At 42.1% G+C, this 20,791-nt stretch overlaps 1 protein-coding gene and 1 long non-coding RNA gene across 2 annotated transcripts in view; one reads left to right on the forward strand and one right to left on the reverse strand.

The window, feature by feature from the left end:
• Window positions 1-20,791, reverse strand: part of LOC110829631 (uncharacterized) — a 229,096-nt gene that overhangs the window by 195,002 nt on the left and 13,303 nt on the right. The window lies entirely within an intron of this gene.
• The window catches only part of LOC110829629 (sclerostin domain-containing protein 1), a 40,355-nt gene that overhangs the window by 7,415 nt on the left and 12,149 nt on the right, over window positions 1-20,791 (forward strand). The gene's annotated exons all lie outside the window — the stretch shown is intronic.

A 20,791-nucleotide genomic window follows, 5' to 3' on the forward strand; every position in this document is an offset into this window, starting at 1 on the left:
AACCTGTTAATGAACTAGGCACGGAATATCTTTTCAGCCTTTGAGTTGAGTGACCTTTGAAACTCAATGATCGTTATGTAACTGTGCGTTTTGTATTTGTGGGTTTTGTAGATTCTCAGCGTGAACAGCGATTATTCCTAGGTACTGTATTAACAAATTTATCTTTGTATTGTGAAGAGGTTATTATTCTCGCGGTACGGACTGAATTCTTAGATACAACTTGGACGAGCTTCGGCTTCGGAATATTAAGTACTGTAACTAAGATGGCATAGATAATAGCAGATTATATAGCACAAGTTTGGTATATGAAGTTTGATAGGAATCTGCCAAATAACTTTAGATATTTACGTAAAAGTTCAATTTGGTCCATACGGAAGGTAGTCATTGAATAAATTCATTAGAATGAAAGTAATACAATCAAGTTTGATTAAAATCTATCAGATAACTCATAAGATAATCATAAAAGTTAATTTACCCTCAGAAATAAAGTGGTCCTTAAGATGATTCAAACTGAAGGGAACTGGTTAGACAGAACTTAATGCATATTTACCACAGCAAATGCCATCTAAATCAGAGAGGTGGTTCTAAACCCACGTGATGTTACGTCCATGCGATAAACGAGATCTGTAGCTTCCACCTTCAGCGTGGTGCACTTTCATTAAACTGTTACCAATCGACCAGTCCTGCCAATAATATCATTTGCTGTGGCGGGTGACAGAGCAAACAGACTGGATAAATGTTAGGGTGGATATACTCGTATGTGGGGGTTTGCGACAATAGGCAGTCAGTCACTCAATCATTCACTCAGTCGCTCAATCATTCAGTCACTCAATCACTCAGAAACTCACTCACTCAATCATTCAGTCACTCGCTCAGTTACTCAATCATTCACTCACTCAATCATTTAGAAACTCACTCACTCAATCATTCAGTCACTCGCTCAGTTACTCAATCATTCACTCACTCAATCATTTAGAAACTCACTCACTCAATCATTCAGTCACTCGCTCAGTTACTCAATCATTCACTCACTCAATCATTTAGAAACTCACTCACTCAATCATTCAGTCACCCACTCAGCCAGCCAGTCAGTCAGCTCTGTGTAGTGAGGATATTATTAAAATGTTCGGAAACAGGGAGGTGGAGGAAACAAATCTCAGTAGAGACTTGCATATGGTTAATGAAGAGACAGCTTTAAGGAAATAACGAATTGTACAAATGCAGTGGAATTAAGAAATGTGTAAAATTATCTGTATAATATCAGACATACACAGAACAAAAGCAATTGGGGAGGGGGGATTGGAGCTGCAATGATAAGGATGAATATGTGTAGTAAGATAATAGCACGATTACAGATCATTATGTTTGAACTGTGGACCGGAGCAACTCAATGTTTGGTGGACTGACCTTACGCATACAGAACTCGACTAAGTAAGTGATTGATTGGTCACTTAGTGCATAATATCATTACGTTCGATATTTATATTTGACGTCACGTATATATTTATTTTAAACCACGAGCTTTACGTCACTAAACAGAGGACACAATTTACAGCATAGAACAGGTTAGTTCAGCGGTAACGCGTCTGAGTTCCGTTGACACGAGTCTCGTCCTCGTCTTCGGCTACCATGATTGACGTTTCTGACAGTGAATGTCAGCGCGTGACCTGGATATGAAGCAGGACTGCCTTCCCGCAGGTCACCGATCACAGCCGTCGCCTCTTCTCAAAACCTACGCGTGCGTAGATGCGTCGTTAATTAATTCTCGATATACGAATGAGTTTTGACTGATCGACACGGGATCTACCAAGTACCTTACAACATACATGACCTGGTTATACGTAAAAGGACCTGCGGGCTATAGAAATGCTCGTTATTGCTAGTTCCTGAAAGTTTTCATTGGCAGCTCAAGGTGTTTAAAACCGCTATGGAAATCATTGTGAATCATTTCACCGGAGACAAAAGTACTGAAACTATGTGATATTTTAGGCTCTCATGAAGACGAGAATAGAGATGGCTGTCTTCTGGGTTGCAGCGCCGTATAGTCTAGTAGAAGTTTATCGACGTCTCAGAGATACTTTCTTACACGTAATCCTTAATAGCTCCAAATAATCTTTTGAATATTTTAATTTCAGATGCTTGCAATGTGTCCGTCTGTCAAAGACAAAAGCATTTGAAACCACGTAAATCAGTTGGCAAAATTATTGTTGCATGAGCCTTTAATTTCGCGGTTTTCAAAAGCAGTCTCGACTGGTAATCTTTCACAAAACATCCGTCCATTCCTGCATACACTAGCTTCCGAGGAATAGAAACGATCTTGGCCAGGGATCAAAGCCGGGCGGCTTTCGGCGTTCAAATCGTTATTTCTCTTCTCATGGAATAATCATGCTTAGTTTGGTGAAAATCGGTTGATCTAACCTCGAGCTAAGAGTGAATAAACATACATTAACACCCACAATTTCAACTTTATGTATAAGAAGACAAGTGACACTAAAACAAAGGTTCTCAATAGGACCAAGTGGCGGCGCGCGGGATCAGTCGGTACAAATGTGATTCCTAAGCCGAAAAACATTTTCATTTTAGTTAATGCTGCTCGTGTTCAATCTGTCCGGACATGTTTCTTAAGATCATGTTTTGTTCTCTGTTTGGTCCAGATATCCTGAGCACGCTGTTCTCGAACACCCTCAATCTGTCCTCCTTTCTTAGGGTGTGATACCAAGTTCGCGGCAGTACGTTGGTATATTGTGATTCAGACGATTGAAGTCCAAAAGAACAGCTTAACACAATTTATCGCAGCATCATCAGAAAACTTTCCTTGATTCATCTCACTCAGGACAGTGTCCCGTGGTTGTCTCCTGCGGACATGGCAAAAACTTTCGGGTTCAATAAAAGTTAGGTGATTTTTTTGATAAAGCCAGCGACTATAAGCTTTCCTGGTCCATTCTGTTTGTTAGTTACCATTTAGTTTATCGATTCATAGGTAGGCATGGCCTGTCTTGGACAAGTCGTCTGTGATGATAGTAGTTACTTGTGTGCTGAGCACTCCATGACAAAATGGCTTATCGGCATGACAAAATCTTCTTTATTTTCCGGATATTAAAACTAATTTAGAGGCTTCATGGGTTCATGCCATGAGATGTCGATCACTCGAAATGCTATGGATCGTATCCTCAGCTTAATTGACGAGATTTTCCTCAAACAATTAAAGGTTATACAGCCGAATGCCTTCATCTTGAAGCCCCGTGTTCATCCTTTGTGATCACGTGGTGGCACAAGAGCCAACCGTTATATGCACAACTGCACAAATTGTTTATCAGACTGAGTTTAAAAATCTTCGTTTTTAAGGAGATAGGGTCACAATCCTGTGATTCTTGTACTTTAAACTAAAAATCTCTACAACCCTCTGTATAAATATGAAGAGGGCCAAAATCTTTAATATCCCCCATATTGTGCACAGAAGAGGTCTAAATTAGGACACCCTTAACTACCTTAAAGCACATGCTTACTGTAAAATTATGGAACCAATTTAAAAAAAAAACTAGTATAAACTAACACCTCCAAAAATATGAACATCCTTTCCAAAGAGACTGCGTACTTGTGAGACACTGCAATATCTAACGAAAAGTCGGTAGTCGAACACACCAACACGTTTCTCATCCGCTAGAATAGTCGCATTTAAATTTACTTTGCTACAGTTACAAAATGATAAATTACTTTCGATTTCCCAATGAGCGTCTAGACGGGGTAAGGTTACAAATCTGCGATTATAATTGACTCCCGAGGATTAAAATAAATTACCAACTGGGTCCCAAGGACACGTCGCCTAGTGAGCGACATTTTTAAACCATGTACTAGGCCCACGCATGCACAGTGTCTGCCCACTTGCACAGTCTGGTTGCTAGGATACTTCCTCATTGTTTACTAAGTACAAAACGAAATGACGATTATGGTATGATCCTGGCGTTGCGGATCTCCGTCTGTCCTCCATCAGTAAACAAACCCGTTGAGATTCAATGGGAAATGCCTTCTATGATAACCTCATACGTAGCCCCTTTCTGCCTTTCCTTCGCACCTTTATTTGCTTCACATGTAACTCTAAACGCGGCCCAATGATAGGAGCTCTTGGTAAAACTCAGCAGAATGTCCTGTAGCGTCATTACTGAGAACTTGGTTAGTCGTACGCAAAACATACATACGGTCACAAACAGTGGCCGATTATTAGTAATATTATGCCATATATTGACTAATGATTCACGGTATGAAAGAAATGTTACTGTATTCTGTGAATCACTTAAACCTTAGCGCATTGGTCGATGGAGAAACATGGCGGAAGCTCGAACGTGGGGTGGTTGATACATTAGCGTCATTTAGTATATTTTTAAACGGCGTTTACCTAATGACCTTCGAAAATATCCGGCTTTTTTATTGGAAATTGTTTGTTATGTAAAATAAAAACATGGCAGCGGGCGCATAGAACAATGCTAATATTCTGGCTAGGCAGGATTGTTCCTCCTAAGTGTCGACGTGGGGGCTTTCTCTGAGTTCATTGCGTGCATTAACAATTTATCTTAAAATTCATTTCACCCCAGCTTAACCACTTCAAACTAGAGAAATATACTTCTAAGACTGAGGGCTTGTAATGAAAGTTACGCACTTCACTTGGCTCACGCGTGTATGAAAAATTTAATCGGCACAAAGCTGAAGATTTTAACGCCAGACTGAGAGACGAACTTTCCGAGTGTTAAGAGCGGTGGGACCTTGTCTGTAAATTAAACAAACTGCATGGACCAGAGTCCTTTTTGGAAAGCTCGCTGTCACTAGGTGTGTCATAAAATTTAACGCATCTGACAGAACCCGGAGGCTCCGTATCGTGTTCACAAGACCGCGGGAGTAGACCCTGACCTGAGTCACGTGGATCTTGTCCAATTCTTCACTCTGTTTCTTTAATACCCTTCTCAATATTATCCTCCCACTCGTGCCCAGATCTCTAAAACCGTTTGTAAACACGGAAATTCTGCATTGAAATATTTTAATCACGTGATACGAGGTTCAGTAGTTGTTCACAACCAAGTGCAGTGGCGTGGCAAAATAGTCCTGGGTCTGAATGTTCAGATCGTGTCACGTGTTGGCAGGCACCCTATACATGATTTCTGCCGGTTTTTTCTTCTTCTCCTTTTGTTTTTTCCTTTGACTTTTTTCTTGTTAATGCGAAAGGCAGAAATAAGTAAGAAATCATGTTATAAATATATTTCAATCTCCTCCTTCAATTTCTGTTGGAATTTTTTTTTTACTATTATTAGAACAGACGGATAACCTCTGATGTATTTGATGCAAATCCACATACCTGGGTACTGTTATTCTCTGCTGCTAAAGTAAATTTGTCTTAGGTGCTTCATTAAACACAGCGCCATGAACACCTATGCGGAACACATTCTTAATCTTATTATAGATGGAGGTGAGTGGCTGTTATTTCCATTTTCAGTAATTTTCAGGCCTGGAGTAACGTATTTAAGCGTTAACTCTTATATTTTCTTCGGTTATAAGGATTACGTCATTGTCCCTAGGAAACATTCTATGAATTTTCAGCCTTCTTACAAATCAAAAGACTTTCAAACGCGACAGAAATGTGTTTGGGTCCAGAATCAAATTACTGCAAGTCGGATTGTGGATGTAACGTATTTCTTCAAATACATATTAACTGTTTCTTCTTAATAAGTGTAATGACTTAGACTCATTAGCTTCTGAGTCGTTAATGCATTATCCACTGTACCAAAACACTCTGACGTATCGTCCGCCAACTGGTATCTGTCACAGTAAGCGGTATTCGATGCGCTTTTGGGAAAGCTTATCCATCAGAGTGCATGAAGCATGGCATGCTACTTAAAGACAGACTCTTATCTAAAGTATATAACCTACAGACGCGTTTATAAAGAAATAAATCTTGCTCTCTTTGGAACACCTTGCCCAAAATGGAACCGAGTGTCCCCCATGAGTCACAAACCAGTAATACCTAGCGATTTCAGAGAGATTTACAATAAGCCTGATACTTATTTCGTTATAAATCAGTCACCAATATAACTTATCCGTGTCTGACTTCATAACATGGCACAAGGCGTGTCAAACTCGCGGTTCAACTGAGTTCTCGAATTGTGCCCAGCTGTTACATATTTCATTAAATGACGAGGAAGTGTGTGTCATAGAAATTTACATTTTTGTGTGCTTGTGGGATAGCAGAGGAGCGAAAAGTATATCTTGACGTTAAGCTTTGAATTAGTAACAGTGTTCGGTGATGATCTTCCCCCACTGTCCGCGGTGGGCACTGGCATTCCCAGAATATCCAAAGTTGGCGTAATACTCGTCCTTAGGCAAATGTTTGTATTTTTTTTTTACACATAAATGTTTTCTATTATATTTTACGTTTGAGATAAGTGGCGGCAGTTGGGATCAAACCCGAGACTTTAGGGTATTACGCTGGTACGTTAACCACTAATCACTTTTAGACAACATGAGTGCCAACTACCGAAACGTCGCGTTAGATAATAGACATTGTCAAACATGCCACTGGTATAATGAATCATTGTGGTACCAACTACCGAAACGTCGCGTTAGACAATAGAAATTGTCAAACATGCCACTGGTATAATGAATCATTGTGGTGCCAACTACCGAAACGTCGCGTTAGACAATAGACATTGTCAAACATGCCACTGGTATAATGAATCATTGTGGTACCAACTACCGAAACGTCGCGTTAGACAATAGACATTGTCAAACATGCCACTGGTATAATGAATCATTGTGGTACCAACTACCGAAACGTCGCGTTAGACAATAGACATTGTCAAACATGCCACTGGTATAATGAATCATTGTGGTAAACCTTCAGAGGAACTTTTCAGCAAACAACCTCTTTTTCAGTTTGGCCAGACAAAAATACGTTCAATCTGCGTGGGCGACATTTTGCAGACGCAAACAGCCTAATCGAGACACTGACGTCAGTGAAAGCACGACACAGCTTTGGGTCCTCGTTCAGACCAAGTTGTTCACTTAAAAAGAGAGTAAACAGATTCGGTCTCATTGAATGAGAATTGACCGCTCCCGGCATTACGCTAAAGAACGCCTTCCTTCGAAGTAGAATTAGCCATGTACGAGGCGTGTCCACAAAATAAGTTTCCCACTCGTCCCACAGCTAGCAAACCTTATATTGCGCGAAGCGACTGTGCGTACGTGATAGAGCAATGACGTAGCATGGCGCATGCACTAACGGCACTTCCCGCGTTCTCACAGTAGCATCGTTGCAGCTGTTGAAGTTGGAGGTTCTTATTCCAGCTCCCGCCGACTGTGAAGTACGGTCAGTGATAACGCTAGGCCGCACACGGCTCGACGGACAGCGAGTCTCCTGCAGGAGTTCAGCTGGGAGGTGTTTAATCATCCACCCTACAGCCCGGACCTCGCTCCCAGTGATTTCCATCTTTTCCTACACCTCAAGAAATTCCTGTCCGGTCAGCGTCAGCGTTTTGAGAATGACAGAGAGGCGGAGATGGTTGTCACACAGTGGTTCCAATCCCAGGCGGCAGACTTCTACGACACAGGTATTCAAAAGTTGGTCCCACGGTATGACAAATGTCTCAATTCCGGTGGCGAATATGTTGAAAAATAGCTGGACACTTGCTGTATCTGTTGCAATAAATATTTCCATGAAATTGTGTTTTGTTTCTGTAAACGGCCCCAGGGAAAATTACTTTGTGGACAAGCCTCGTATTAACATTGGTCGTGGTCTAGTTGAGGCATCGCAACATTTTCATTGGTGAACTGAAGAAAACTACGAAGCACCTGAATCAGGATAGCCGGCATTTTCCTCAGAATCGAATTAACCCGTGCTCTCCCTGCGATTCGAGATTTGCTTGCTCGTTCAGGGGAGCTCAAGTCTGATCTGCATCGGGTCGCGGTTTCAAATCCATGTCAGGGTATAGGTGTGTGACCTGAGTACCCGTATGAAAGGAAGACCTTGAGGTGCGGAGGTCCTTGGACAGTAGTCCATAGAATTAAGTCTGAATGTGAAGATACCCGAGGTCATACGTGAAGAATAAGGTAAAGGCTAATCGTTATTGGCTACTGGAAAGGTCACTAAAGACAAATCGGGTTGTTAAGTGGATGATGTGTAAGTGGAAATATTTGTGGGTTAAGAAAGAGAGACTGGGGAAACTTTTAGAACGCAGACAGAAAAGATAAATTCATAGTGCACTGACTTTAGACGGAAACTGTTAATATGAAGACGCAGAATGTGCACTAGATTCAGCTGGCTCAGACCAGGACCAATTGGCGGGATCCTGTGAACATGGCAATGACCTTCATATATCAAAAACGTGGCGATCGTAGCGACTATCAGCTTTCTCAATAACGACTGTGGTACATGGTGATGGTTGCTTACAGGACCTCCAGAGACAATGGCTGTGATGTTTGACTATACTTGAATTGGCCAACAGACGAAATCGCTTTTCATTGACTCATAAATTTCAATAGGGTAGTTACAAGATGACTGTCTTGTGGGTTGTAGCACGGTTTCAGAGGTACCTGCTGTCTCCATCATAAGGGCTCATCGTTCTGGAGACAGCAAGTACCTCTGAAACCTCCGTAAACTTCTACCGGACGACACAAGACAGTCATCTTCATGCACGCCTCCGTGAGAATCTCAAATCGTACCTAGGGAAGCTTATGAAGGTACCAGGTTCATATCTGCACCATGGCACATACCTTTGTTACAAACATATTTCTTTTCAGTCTCTCCAGCAATATTTTTTCTCAGATGTCTCCATTTCTCCGTGTGTGACCGCTGAACAAATCTGTAATTTCATACAGCGTCGTCACCGGGAAGTCACCCTACTTATTCACCTTTCAAACAGTTCGTTGAAATAAAATCCCCATCGAACGTGCGCGCGCATTGTTCCGTGGCCAATAAGCATGAGACTTGGGCTGGGTATGTGTGTGTGTGCTGAATGCGACTGTTCTTAGCTTAGACAGAATGTCACGTGGTAGAAACTGAGGTAACTAGAGTTTCGATTGTGGTTCCACTGTGGACGGTACATATTTTGAATCAAAAATATTTCATCGCATGCGCTACGGAGTGAATAATATATTCGTACGAATTAAGTCCTGCAGTTGAACCACGAATTAAATAAAAAAATGCCCACCAAAGTATGTGGACGTAATATTCTGGTCTGGACGCAGAGGTAAGAGAGAAAATCATCTACCACTCGTCGGGGATCGAACCCCGGCCTTCTAGTCCGTAGCCAGTCACTATACTGACTTCTGCTCATTCTATTTTGATCGCAACGTAAAGAAATCAGAACAATCTCGGCCGTAAACCTTATTTTGCTTCACACAGGATTCTTCACTCTTAAGTCGTATCTCTCAGAATAAATTTGTAAAATTATTTTTCATACTTGTATTGCAGAATCTGAAATTTATGTACATTGATATGTGAAATACGTTCTTGTACTTGTATTGAAAGTTCTGAAGTGTATGTATATCTCCCACAGATCCCGACTTAGATTATCCTCCCATCTACGTCTAGGTCTCCCCAGAGGTCTCTTCCCCTCAGGCTTCCCAAATAGTGGACCCAACCAACCAGATGGCTTAGCGAACCCGAAGGTTCATCACCGAATTAACCAAAGCCCTCCACCGGTCCCTGTCCTGGACCAACAAAATCCAGTCTCCTTCAACTCCTATCTCCCACAGATCCCGCCTGAGATTATCCTCCCATCTACGTCTAGGTCTCCCCAGAGGTCTCTTCCCCTCAGGCTTCCCAAATAGTGGACCCAACCAACCAGATGGCTTACGGAACCCGAAGGTTCATCACCGAATTAACCAAAGCCCTCCACCGGTCCCTGTCCTGGGCCAACAAAATCCAGTCTCCTTCAACTCCTATCTCCCATAGATCCCGCCTGAGATTATCCTCCTATCTACGTCTCCCCAGAGGTCTCTTCCCCTCAGGCTTCCCAAATAGTGGACCCAACCAACCAGATGGCTTATGAAACCCGAAGGTTCATCACCGACTTAACCAAAGCCCTCCACCGGACCCTGTCCTGGGCCAACAAAATCCAGTCTCCTTCAACTCCTATCTCCCACAGATCCCGCCTGAGATTATCCTCCCATCTACGTCTAGGTCTCCCCAGAGGTCTCTTCCCCTCAGGCTTCCCAAATAGTGGACCCAACCAACCAGATGGCTTATGAAACCCGAAGGTTCATCACCGAATTAACCAAAGCCCTCCACCGGACCCTGTCCTGGGCCAACAAAATCCAGTCTCCTTCAACTCCTATCTCCCATAGATCCCGCCTGAGATTATCCTCCCATCTACGTCTAGGTCTCCCCAGCGGTCTCTTCTCCTCAGGCTTCCCAAATAGTGGACCCAACCAACCAGATGGCTTATGAAACCCGAAGGTTCATCACCGACTTAACCAAAGCCCTCCACCGGTCCCTGTCCTGGGCCAACAAAATCCAGTCTCCTTCAACTCCTATCTCCCGTAGATCCCGCCTGACATTATCCTCCCATCTACGTCTAGGTCTCCCCAGCGGTCTCTTCCCCTCAGGCTTCCCAACCAACACCCGGTGCACATCAAAACTTCCAGCGATTAGAATTTTGTGGGTACTAAAATTAAATTTCAATTGCACAGTTTTGCCTTGTATTCATAATCACTGCCCGTATAATGTGTGACTTCATGTTTCTTTAATTTTGATTGAAACCTTGTACAAGTTTTCAAAGCATTTAATAAGACTTAATTTCTCCCACAACGTAATTTGTCAATATAATCTTTTGCTATCTATAGTTGCTACAGCGTCATTTAACAGTCACAGAAGAGTGTGGAGAGGACAGCGGTTCAACCAGTCATGTACATTTTTTGTTGAGTGGGTAAATCAATATGTGAGCAACGTACGGACGAAAGGAGTTCCATCCGCAGAAAACAAACATCGTAAGCTGAGTGAGTGCCAATGGAGTCGCTTTGCTTATGGTAATGGTCGCCAGTCGCACCAACTTGCGTTATATCGTAAACGACGATTAGCGGATTACATCGCACTCTGACCGAAACATAGCTGTCCCCGGAGGCATGTAATATTATGCTTTCAAAAAACTATGGAACGCTAATCAAAGCCACTTCACATTTTCTAAAACAAATTTATTAAATCCATAGACTGTTGACGTATTCACAGATTAACACTAAACCTGGCATGGCGTTAGCTAAAAGTGTGAGAACTATCCAAAGTAGGTCACAATTGTCCATACATTCAGTAGAGACAATTAATTTTCCAAAAGTTGTCTACACTGTTCTATATATACACAGAGAAAAGACACCAAGTTCCCTTGCGTTGGCCCACGTATCAGGTAGTGAAGAAAAACATAATTCGAGACTTTCCCCATCGCCAGGGGCACTGCGCCCCAGCGGTCTCCAGTTTCTGGGGCACCACGCCCCTGTAGTCTCCGGCTTCAAGAACAGCGCAAAAAAAATTTTTTTTCTTCGAAATTTACGTATACATCAAATGCATTCGAAGTTTTAATGCATCATTAAAATGATAAATATTTTATAGCCAGGAATATCGTGGCAATGTCGGTGTATTCCTTCGAGTTTGGGGACCAGGACTCGAAGTGTGAGCTCAGTTAGATTCTGCAACCTATATTCAGACGAACGAAGGTGGTTGGTGTTCAACATTTGCCATTCGACACAGACTTTACACGAACGGCGTGTCAGGAGCGAGTTTACGTAAATGTCAGTTCTGTGTCGAAAGACAACACGAGACAAAAGGGTGGGGGGTGGGGGGGGGGGAACCTAGGTCAGGGTTAAGAAGGTGCAGACTTTAAGGTCGGAATGGACTGTCTAGCCGGCTGGTGAGTGAACGAGCAGGCGAATTGACCGACTGGGCTAGCGAGTGACAAGAGCGATCCAATTGATTGTGGTTGACCGAAAACGTGACTTAAGACTCGTTTTCGTGTGGAAATTAAAGTCGCCACAGTAATCTCGTCGTCTTGGCATCGGGATTTGGATTTTTCATGGTGTCAAATGGCGTGGAATTCGATGTCATGACCACGAATGTCGTGACTTTGTTCACATGGTAACTAAGTCTTTTGTGACCGACTAGAGCTGGAGGTAGCGATAAAGCGACTGAGCCTCCTGCTGGTTGGGTGAGCCAGATTCTCATTCTCGTTTAGCTAAAATTAGTTTGAATAGTATCAGCGTCTCGGACCTTGCACACAAAATTTTACCGAGCTCACGTATAAACTTTTGCGAGTGCTCATTCCCGCACTTCTGCGTCGGCCTCCTCACGACAACGTAACCCAAAACCGTCTTTTTTTCATAGGGATATTCCCTTTTCTTGTTCCCGAAAGTTGATATATTCACGCTTTACGTTTTACAGATTGTATTCAAATGTTTCGACTATAATTCAGCCTACTTCCTTTCACACAACTGTTCTCAACATTCTGCATAATCACCTAGACTCTCCTTGGATGTAATCTTGACATTCTCCTATTACGTCCTACGCCAGCTGATACCCGTATTATCATCCGCGTTCTCCAAATCTAGGCATAGATGGGATCTGTGGATCAATAGGGAAATATGGTTTGGGATGTAGATACCGTCCATCTTGGCCAAGTTCGGAATCGGCTGTTGTTAACACGATAATGAACCTTCATGTTCCGTTAAAAGACAGAGAGTTTCTAGAGAAGGGCTCTCATGTACGGAGTTGGCCAATCAGTGTTATTGCTGACAACAAGCCAACAAATATCGATTGTTTCATTCTTAAGAGTCAACTTATATACCAGCTGAGCTACTGTCAGGTTCTCTGGTAAAACTGGTTAATGGAGTTCACTGAAGAACGCCTTGTATCAACTACTCCAGCTATTTAACAGAAGTTTATAATACAGAGTTTGACCAGAATCAGTCCGTACTAACAAGTTAGACGTCGAGAAACTCCGCGGTGCATATTGTGCTTTGTAATGAGTACCTAATAATAATAATAATCATCATCATCATCATTATCATCATCAAGAACATCGTGACGCTGCATTTCTGGTCGTACAACACATCTGAACACGTGTGCGGGGCGGTACACCTGTTCTCGCCTCGGCAGACGGTCTTAAGGCCGCCATTCACGATCGCTCCATTCGTCCAAATGGCGCGGTGTCGCTCCAAAATTGTACCGTGAATGCGGAAACTGAAGTCCATTGTCGTGGCGCGGTGGGCTCGTCTGGATATTCTGTCGAGCCATAATCCATCCGATCGCTCCATCGTATCGTGACTGGGGGAATCGGCGATCGAGCCACTCCAAATCGGTTCGTGAGTGGCGGAAACGTGGTCCATTCTCATGCCAGTCTGCCACGAGCCTTCGTCCAGTCAAGTCGAAATTTGTATAATGTCGGGTCGTGAGTTTGTTATTGAGGTGATTGAGAAATATAGAGAGTTGCCATGTTTGTGACAGATAAGTAATGAAGACTGTCATGATAAAGCTAAAAGAAGCTTAGCAATGGAAGAATTGGTGGTTTTATTTAAAACCAAAGATGCTACCGCCAACAAAGAAAATTCCCTTAGAAGTTGCTTCAGAAAGGAGCATAAGGACTTAAATTGCTTCTGTTTAAGAGCCATTGCTTTGACCACTTTCGTTTTGGTTTCCTCCTTTTAATATACAGGCATACTGCCGTAGCTAGTAACAATTCTTCGTCCATCGCAAACACCACGCACTTCACAGAGGAACAACAAACCGCGACTGGCGTGACGCGACCGTGAATGTAGTACCTCTTTGGACGACATCCGTTTGGACGTCATCCATCTGGAGCGATCGTGGCGGCCTTTAGGAAACGATGTCTACGTTCTTGGCTTTTAACGACGCCTCGTCAGCTGCGTAGGTCACAACTGAAACGTTTGTTCTGCACGAAAGTGAGAACTTGGTACCTTGCCCTAAGGAAAGATACGCGGACCGTCGCGGATGCAGGTGGAATGATATTTTGGGTTCTACTTTAATTACAAATCGGAAATCCTCAATTGCTTGTCCTTCGGGCAGAAAGTCTTTGGCTATCGGGGAAGGAATGTCTCATGACAGTGTCCTCTCTTTCTACAGAGGGAGCCAGACGTCTGCAATAAATCACAATTCCAAACGCCCATGAGCACGAAATGAGTTTAATCTCCTGCTTAACAAACTTTTAATTCCCTCAAAAAATTTTCATCTTCAGCCACTCTTTCATTCATCGCCATTTATTTTCCTTACGACCAAAATCTTGACGTCTTTTTGTTACTAATTATCCAGGCCAGTTCTCGCCTGAGGTCGCTATTATAAACTGATGTTTGCGCAATATTTATTGATTCGTGAAGGTTCTAGGAAATTACACAATATTTATTCCGAGATTAATATTGTACACGTAGGGGCCACTTCGGTCCAGCATCTGGTGACGAGATATGACGTAAGTGATGTGGGTGTTATCTCCCACACTGCCGGGTGTAGCGGTTCTCAGAAGGAACACGACACTTGAACGGTGTCCTCTTTCGCGTGAACTGGACCACCTTCTCCCACGTTCATCCTGTGGTATGTGAGGATGCCAAAGGCTGACTCACGCTGTGGGACAGGACACGGTCAGGTCTTTGGACAGGACAAGGCCACATTCTGGCGGGAGTTATCTATCACTGTTAGGTCAGGTGTCGGACAGGACACGGACATCAGAGTACGATGTAGTAGGTACTAGGCTGTCGGCACTTCGGATGTAAAGTGTTTATTTTGGCAGAAATTGTGTAAAAAAAAAATGAGACAGAGGAAGAATACGGATGAACGACGTAAGAAGATGTAACGGGGTGCTAGTTCGTCATAGAGGTCCACCGATATGCTTTGTGCGGCCCGTGAATATTTTTCTAATGTTTATCGCCGTACAAAAAAAAAGTCTTGTTAATATCATCAGTATTTTGAAGTGACTGGAGAAATTTCTATGATCTGAAGCTTTCACGGCGACAAAGAATAATGATTTCTTCTCGGGCTACCAGCCGTGTCAGGTGATTGAAAAGCGAAAAACGTTTCGGGAACCACCTGTCCTCGTCCTCAGGGTACATGAAACTGGCTGGATCTCCAGTCACATCAGTGTCCTGAGGACGATGACAGAAATGGTTCTCGAAACGTTTTTCGCTTTTCAATCACCTGACACGGCTCGCAGCCCGAGACCTGTTCAGCTTATTTAAGAAAGGTTAAGAAGGAGGACACGTCTTACCGTAATAATAATTTTTTTTTGTTAAATAAAGTTGAGTAACGTGAACCTGTTTGCGGTCCGCGAGTTATGCAAAAGTGAATGCGGACCTAGGTCTGGAAAAGGTCGAGAACTCCGGATTTACAGTCGGTGATACGAGAATATTAAACTTTGATGGGACAGAATGATATTTAAAAATTTTCCGAACAGTAAGATTCAACCAACTGTCATTCTTCCAAGACGAACAGCGGGTGGAGGACATCGCGGAGCTGTTTCTTAAGTCCACGAACTTCTGGTCACCTTGTCGAAGGGTTGGGCACGAGTGGGCAAAACAAATGAAGAGAAGAGCTCTTCGTTCTTTGATTTTAAACCCTTTCCATTAATTAATCTGATGACGTAGAGATCGTCATCGTGACCACTCTCGTCGTTGGGGTTATTTGAACGATCCCTCGTATACATACCAACTAAACCCCTTCGAATAGCTGAAAACTAATATCTCAAATTCAATAGGCTCTTCATTTCTCCAAATTTCGGGTTAAGGTTTACCTGAGTGTAACTGTTTAATGACCTGAAGTGTCTATATGCGTCATGTGCTTTAATATTAAATAATTGCATTTTTCCCCCATTGCATGATCTCAGTGAAACAATGGCGATTCTTTCTTCAGATAGCGTAAAGTGTTTTCTTTGTGGTAAGGACTGAATTTGTAAATGCTATTTAAATGATCTAAGGGCTTCAGAATGTTAAAGCTCATGGCTCATCCCTCTATCTGCAACACCTGTTTTAGGTCCAATATAAGTCAGTAATGAAAGTTAAAATGGATTCCGTCCTATGTCACTGTGGGCCGCATAGTAGTGTCCGGTATATATTTATGCAAACGTCGGACAAATTTGCATAATGAGGACATCATCCGAAATTTGTACGCAATTCTTTGCCAAATGTTATTGGGGTGATCATACCAAGGTGAGTGAGACGGATGAGTGGATGGAACACGTAATGCGCATGGGGGAAATGGTAAATGCATGCAGAATTTTAGTCGGAACACCTGTTGGGGAAAAGACCATTTAGTAAACCAAGATGTAGATTGAAGATATGTACGTAAATGTGTCGGAAAGGACATGAAAGTTCTGGGCTGGACTCGTCTGACTTGACACAGGACCAGTGATGGTCTCTTATGAAAAAACTTAATGAACTTTTGGGTAAAATGTTAACACGTTGAACGACTATCAGATTTTCAGGAACTCTGTTCCATGGAGTTTGCTCGTTGATTGTGAGTCGTGAGGAAAGGATAGTTCTAATTCTAACAGAATATTCAATTCTGAACTTGTTGACGGAAGTAAGTGGTAATTGAGTAAAACCATATAAGACCCGAAAGAGGAACGGTGGTTCTTAGTCAGCGGAACCGGACCACACACAACGTCGCGGATTTGAATGCTGAGGAGGGACAGAACTGCTATTCGAACAAAACCGGGATCATCGTAGGCCGGTTCAAATGAGACGAGGTTAAGCGGGAGAGTGCAATTATAACGGAAAGCGATGGCAGATGGGAGCAGACATGGCGGTCAGGGTCGACGCAGCGGGAAAGCAATAAACTGTCTGGTCTGGTCCATTTGCATCGCAGATCACGCAATGCTCGCTCACACGGGCACAGAAGCGTTGTTAATTGACGGAAAGGCACGCCACCTACCGCCCGGATTATGTAGCTCACTGCAGCGCAGTAATTCACGGCAAGCTTATAGTTGCTCAGCTAGTCAAGCAATTCCCTACGGCGGTGCATTGTGTCGGTTGAAGCCTGGCACCAGACCACGTCATGAGTTTGATGAACACTCTCGCATTTGTGCAATAAGACGATATTCATCGATCCTATAGTAATGTTCTCTGAAAAGCCTGTGATGATCTCTTCGTACGCTTTCCGGTACAGCGAGTCATGTAAATGTTCCGGTATTACATCTAACAGAGCCTGATCTGACCATAAGACCGTGTAACCCTGTTTACCAACTCAACAGGTACCTGCGTTATCACCAGTCTAATCACACAGAAGAAACACCTGTCATAGTTCATGTATCAGCTGACACGCGCTCTTTCTGAAACTAAGTTCATGGACCATGGCGATACGCGGAGCAATGTCGAGAGGCCCTGGAGAGAATGTTGTTTAACGGCGGGCCAATATACCTTACATTGCCTTTGCTATCGTAACACTTTCGTTAGCCTAAAACATTGTTTCATAAGGGTAAGGGTGGAGTTCTCAGCAATCACAAGACGTCGTCCGTTGCTAGGTTACACAATTTCTGCGTAAGAAACGCATCACTGGAAATGTTAAACAATGCATTTAAATCGTAACGGGGGGGGGGGGGGTGTTCTTACGCAAACGCGAATTTTATTACTATTCAACGCCACGTTTTTATCGGCTCAGAGAAACAATTATCAATCACGGAGTAGACATTGTTGTGTTCATTCCCAAAGCAACAATGTATTACGCTCACGCCGAACGTAATGCATTGTTGTGTTCATTCCCAAAGCAACAATGTATTACGCTCACGCCGAACGTAATGCATTGTTGTGTTCATTCCCAAAGCAACAATGTATTACGCTCACGCCGAACGTAACGCATTGTTGTGTTCATTCCCAAAGCAACAATGTATTACGCTCACGCCGAACGTAACGCATTGTTGTGTTCATTCCCAAAGCAACAATGTATTACGCTCACGCCGAACGTAATGCATTGTTGTGTTCATTCCCGAAGCAACAATGTATTACGTTCGGCGTGAGAGTTTAGGACGTGGTAACAATTTAAATTATCGCTGAACGACACTTCTTCGCGAGTGGAGCGTTGTTGACTATCGATCTCAGTGACACAAAATCTGAGCGTCGGTGAATTCATAACATTTTTATTTTCGTGAACAGTTATAATGGATCGCTGGTTCAAAACGGGAAGTTTGCAGAAAAAGAAAACGCACGAATCAAGTCCAATTACAGCATAACAAGACAGCAGATGGCGCTACAGGCAGGCACTTCGGGCATCAAAGACGAATTACAAGGAAAACGTAAATAAGGTGGTAGCTGCCTCCACGATTCCTTTCGGCGTGTCAGGTTTTTTTTTGAACGTCGATGTGACGAACTGAATCAGACTGACAACAGACTTTAAAAGGCGAAAACGGAAATGTATGTAAAACGTCATACAAATTCCGTATTATATTCTTTGCGGTGAAACCGTACGACAAAACCTCGCGTAGAAGACATTGTTCCGCGTGTGCCCGGTGATAATAATCTCTTGAAAATCGTCAAAAAGTTCCACACGTTCGAGAAGAACAGGACACATGAGTTGCGATATCGAATGTGAGTTAATTAAAAGGATTTCAACCAGTCAGGGTTTCGCTGTGCAAGCTGGTGAATCCACCGACATAGCCTGTCTTTTGTTTTGACTGCTCTTATGAGATACACACACACACACACACACACACACACTGATCGAAAAATGACGCAATCCTCTTCCTGACGTTTTAAAATCTTTGTAGCCTTGTGCACACTTCGTCCAAAACTATCGCCACTTATGACCGAAGGTTCTGCACTCTTCCTGTGTCACGGGAAAGGTACACCATACGAGATCCTGTCGATCTGTTTGTCACAGGAGAATCGGGAGACGTGTCCCTAAACTCATCCTGACAAGTTAATTAAGAACGAGACGCCAGGCAGCGTTCGACAATGAACACTCTTTGCTCTTGTGAAAAAGACATCCTTGAATTTCGATTGTTGAAAAAGAAATCCTTGAATTTCGATTGTTGAAAAAGAAATCCTTGCATTTCGATTGTTGAAAAAGAAGTCCTTGCATTTCGATTGTTGAAAAAGAAGTCCTTGCATTTCGATTGTTGAAAAAGAAATCCTTGCATTTCGACTGTTGAAAAAGAAATCATTGCATTTCGATTGTTGAAAAAGAAATCCTTGCATTTCGATTGTTGAAAAAGAAATCCTTGCATTTCGATTGTTGAAAAAGAAGTCCTTGCATTTCGATTGTTGAAAAAGAAATCCTTGCATTTCGATTGTTGAAAAAGAAGTCCTTGCATTTCGATTGTTGAAAAAGAAGTCCTTGCATTTCGATTGTTGAAAAAGAAATCCTTGCATTTCGACTGTTGAAAAAGAAATCCTTGCATTTCGACTGTTGAAAAAGAAATCCTTGCATTTCGACTGTTGAAAAAGAAATCCTTGCATTTCGATTGTTGAAAAAGAAATCCTTGCATTTCGATTGTTGAAAAAGAAATCCTTGCATTTCGACTGTTGAAAAAGAAATCCTTGCATTTCGATTGTTGAAAAAGAAATTCTTGCATTTCGATTGTTGAAAAAGAAATCCTTGCATTTCGATTGTTGAAAAAGAAATCCTTGCATTTCGATTGTTGAAAAAGAAGTCCTTGCATTTCGATTGTTGAAAAAGAAATCCTTGCATTTCGATTGTTGAAAAAGAAATCCTTGCATTTCGATTGTTGAAAAAGAAATCCTTGCATTTCGACTGTTGAAAAAGAAATCCTTGCATTTCGATTGTTGAAAAAGAAATTCTTGCATTTCGATTGTTGAAAAAGAAATCCTTGCATTTCGATTGTTGAAAAAGAAATCCTTGCATTTCGATTGTTGAAAAAGAAATCCTTGCATTTCGATTGTTGAAAAAGAAATCCTTGCATTTCGATTGTTGAAAAAGAAATCCTTGCATTTCGATTGTTGAAAAAGAAATCCTTGCATTTCGATTGTTGAAAAAGAAATCCTTGCATTTCGATTGTTGAAAAAGAAATCCTTGCATTTCGATTGTTGAAAAAGAAATCCTTGCATTTCGATTGTTGAAAAAGAAATCCTTGCATTTCGATTGTTGAAAAAGAAATTCTTGCATTTCGATTGTTGAAAAAGAAATCCTTGCATTTCGATTGTTGAAAAAGAAATCCTTGCATTTCGATTGTTGAAAAAGAAGTCCTTGCATTTCGATTGTTGAAAAAGAAATCCTTGCATTTCGATTGTTGAAAAAGAAATCCTTGCATTTCGATTGTTGAAAAAGAAGTCCTTGCATTTCGATTGTTGAAAAAGAAATCCTTGCATTTCGATTGTTGAAAAAGAAATCCTTGCATTTCGATTGTTGAAAAAGAAGTCCTTGCATTTCGATTGTTGAAAAAGAAATCCTTGCATTTCGATTGTTGAAAAAGAAATTCTTGCATTTCGATTGTTGAAAAAGAAATCCTTGCATTTCGATTGTTGAAAAAGAAATCCTTGCATTTCGGTTGTTAAAAGACAACTGAAGGTCTGGCGCGAACAGGTTAAAAGATGACGCGACCTGCGCGGGATATTCTATGGTCACAGCGATATTTTGTGTTTGTTTATTAATCCAGTCAAAATGTATTGAATTGAAGCAATAAATATTTTAATAATGGGTTGCGTGGCTTTCGAAAACTCAGTTTAAGATACGTTGAAGTTGTAAACCTTTTCCTACAAATAAGCAACAAAATAATAAGACATTTTTCAACTCGTTTCACCAGTACATTTCTGTAAAGAGTCTCATTTGGAAGGAATTGACAGACTCTCGCTCGCTCGCTCGCAGTGTCGT

Source organism: Zootermopsis nevadensis, unplaced genomic scaffold (genome assembly GCF_977971745.1).
Source record: "Zootermopsis nevadensis isolate Lab colony 2312 unplaced genomic scaffold, Znev_1.0 Znev_ptg000010l, whole genome shotgun sequence".
In the NCBI taxonomy this organism is placed as follows: Eukaryota; Metazoa; Arthropoda; class Insecta; order Blattodea; family Termopsidae; genus Zootermopsis; species Zootermopsis nevadensis.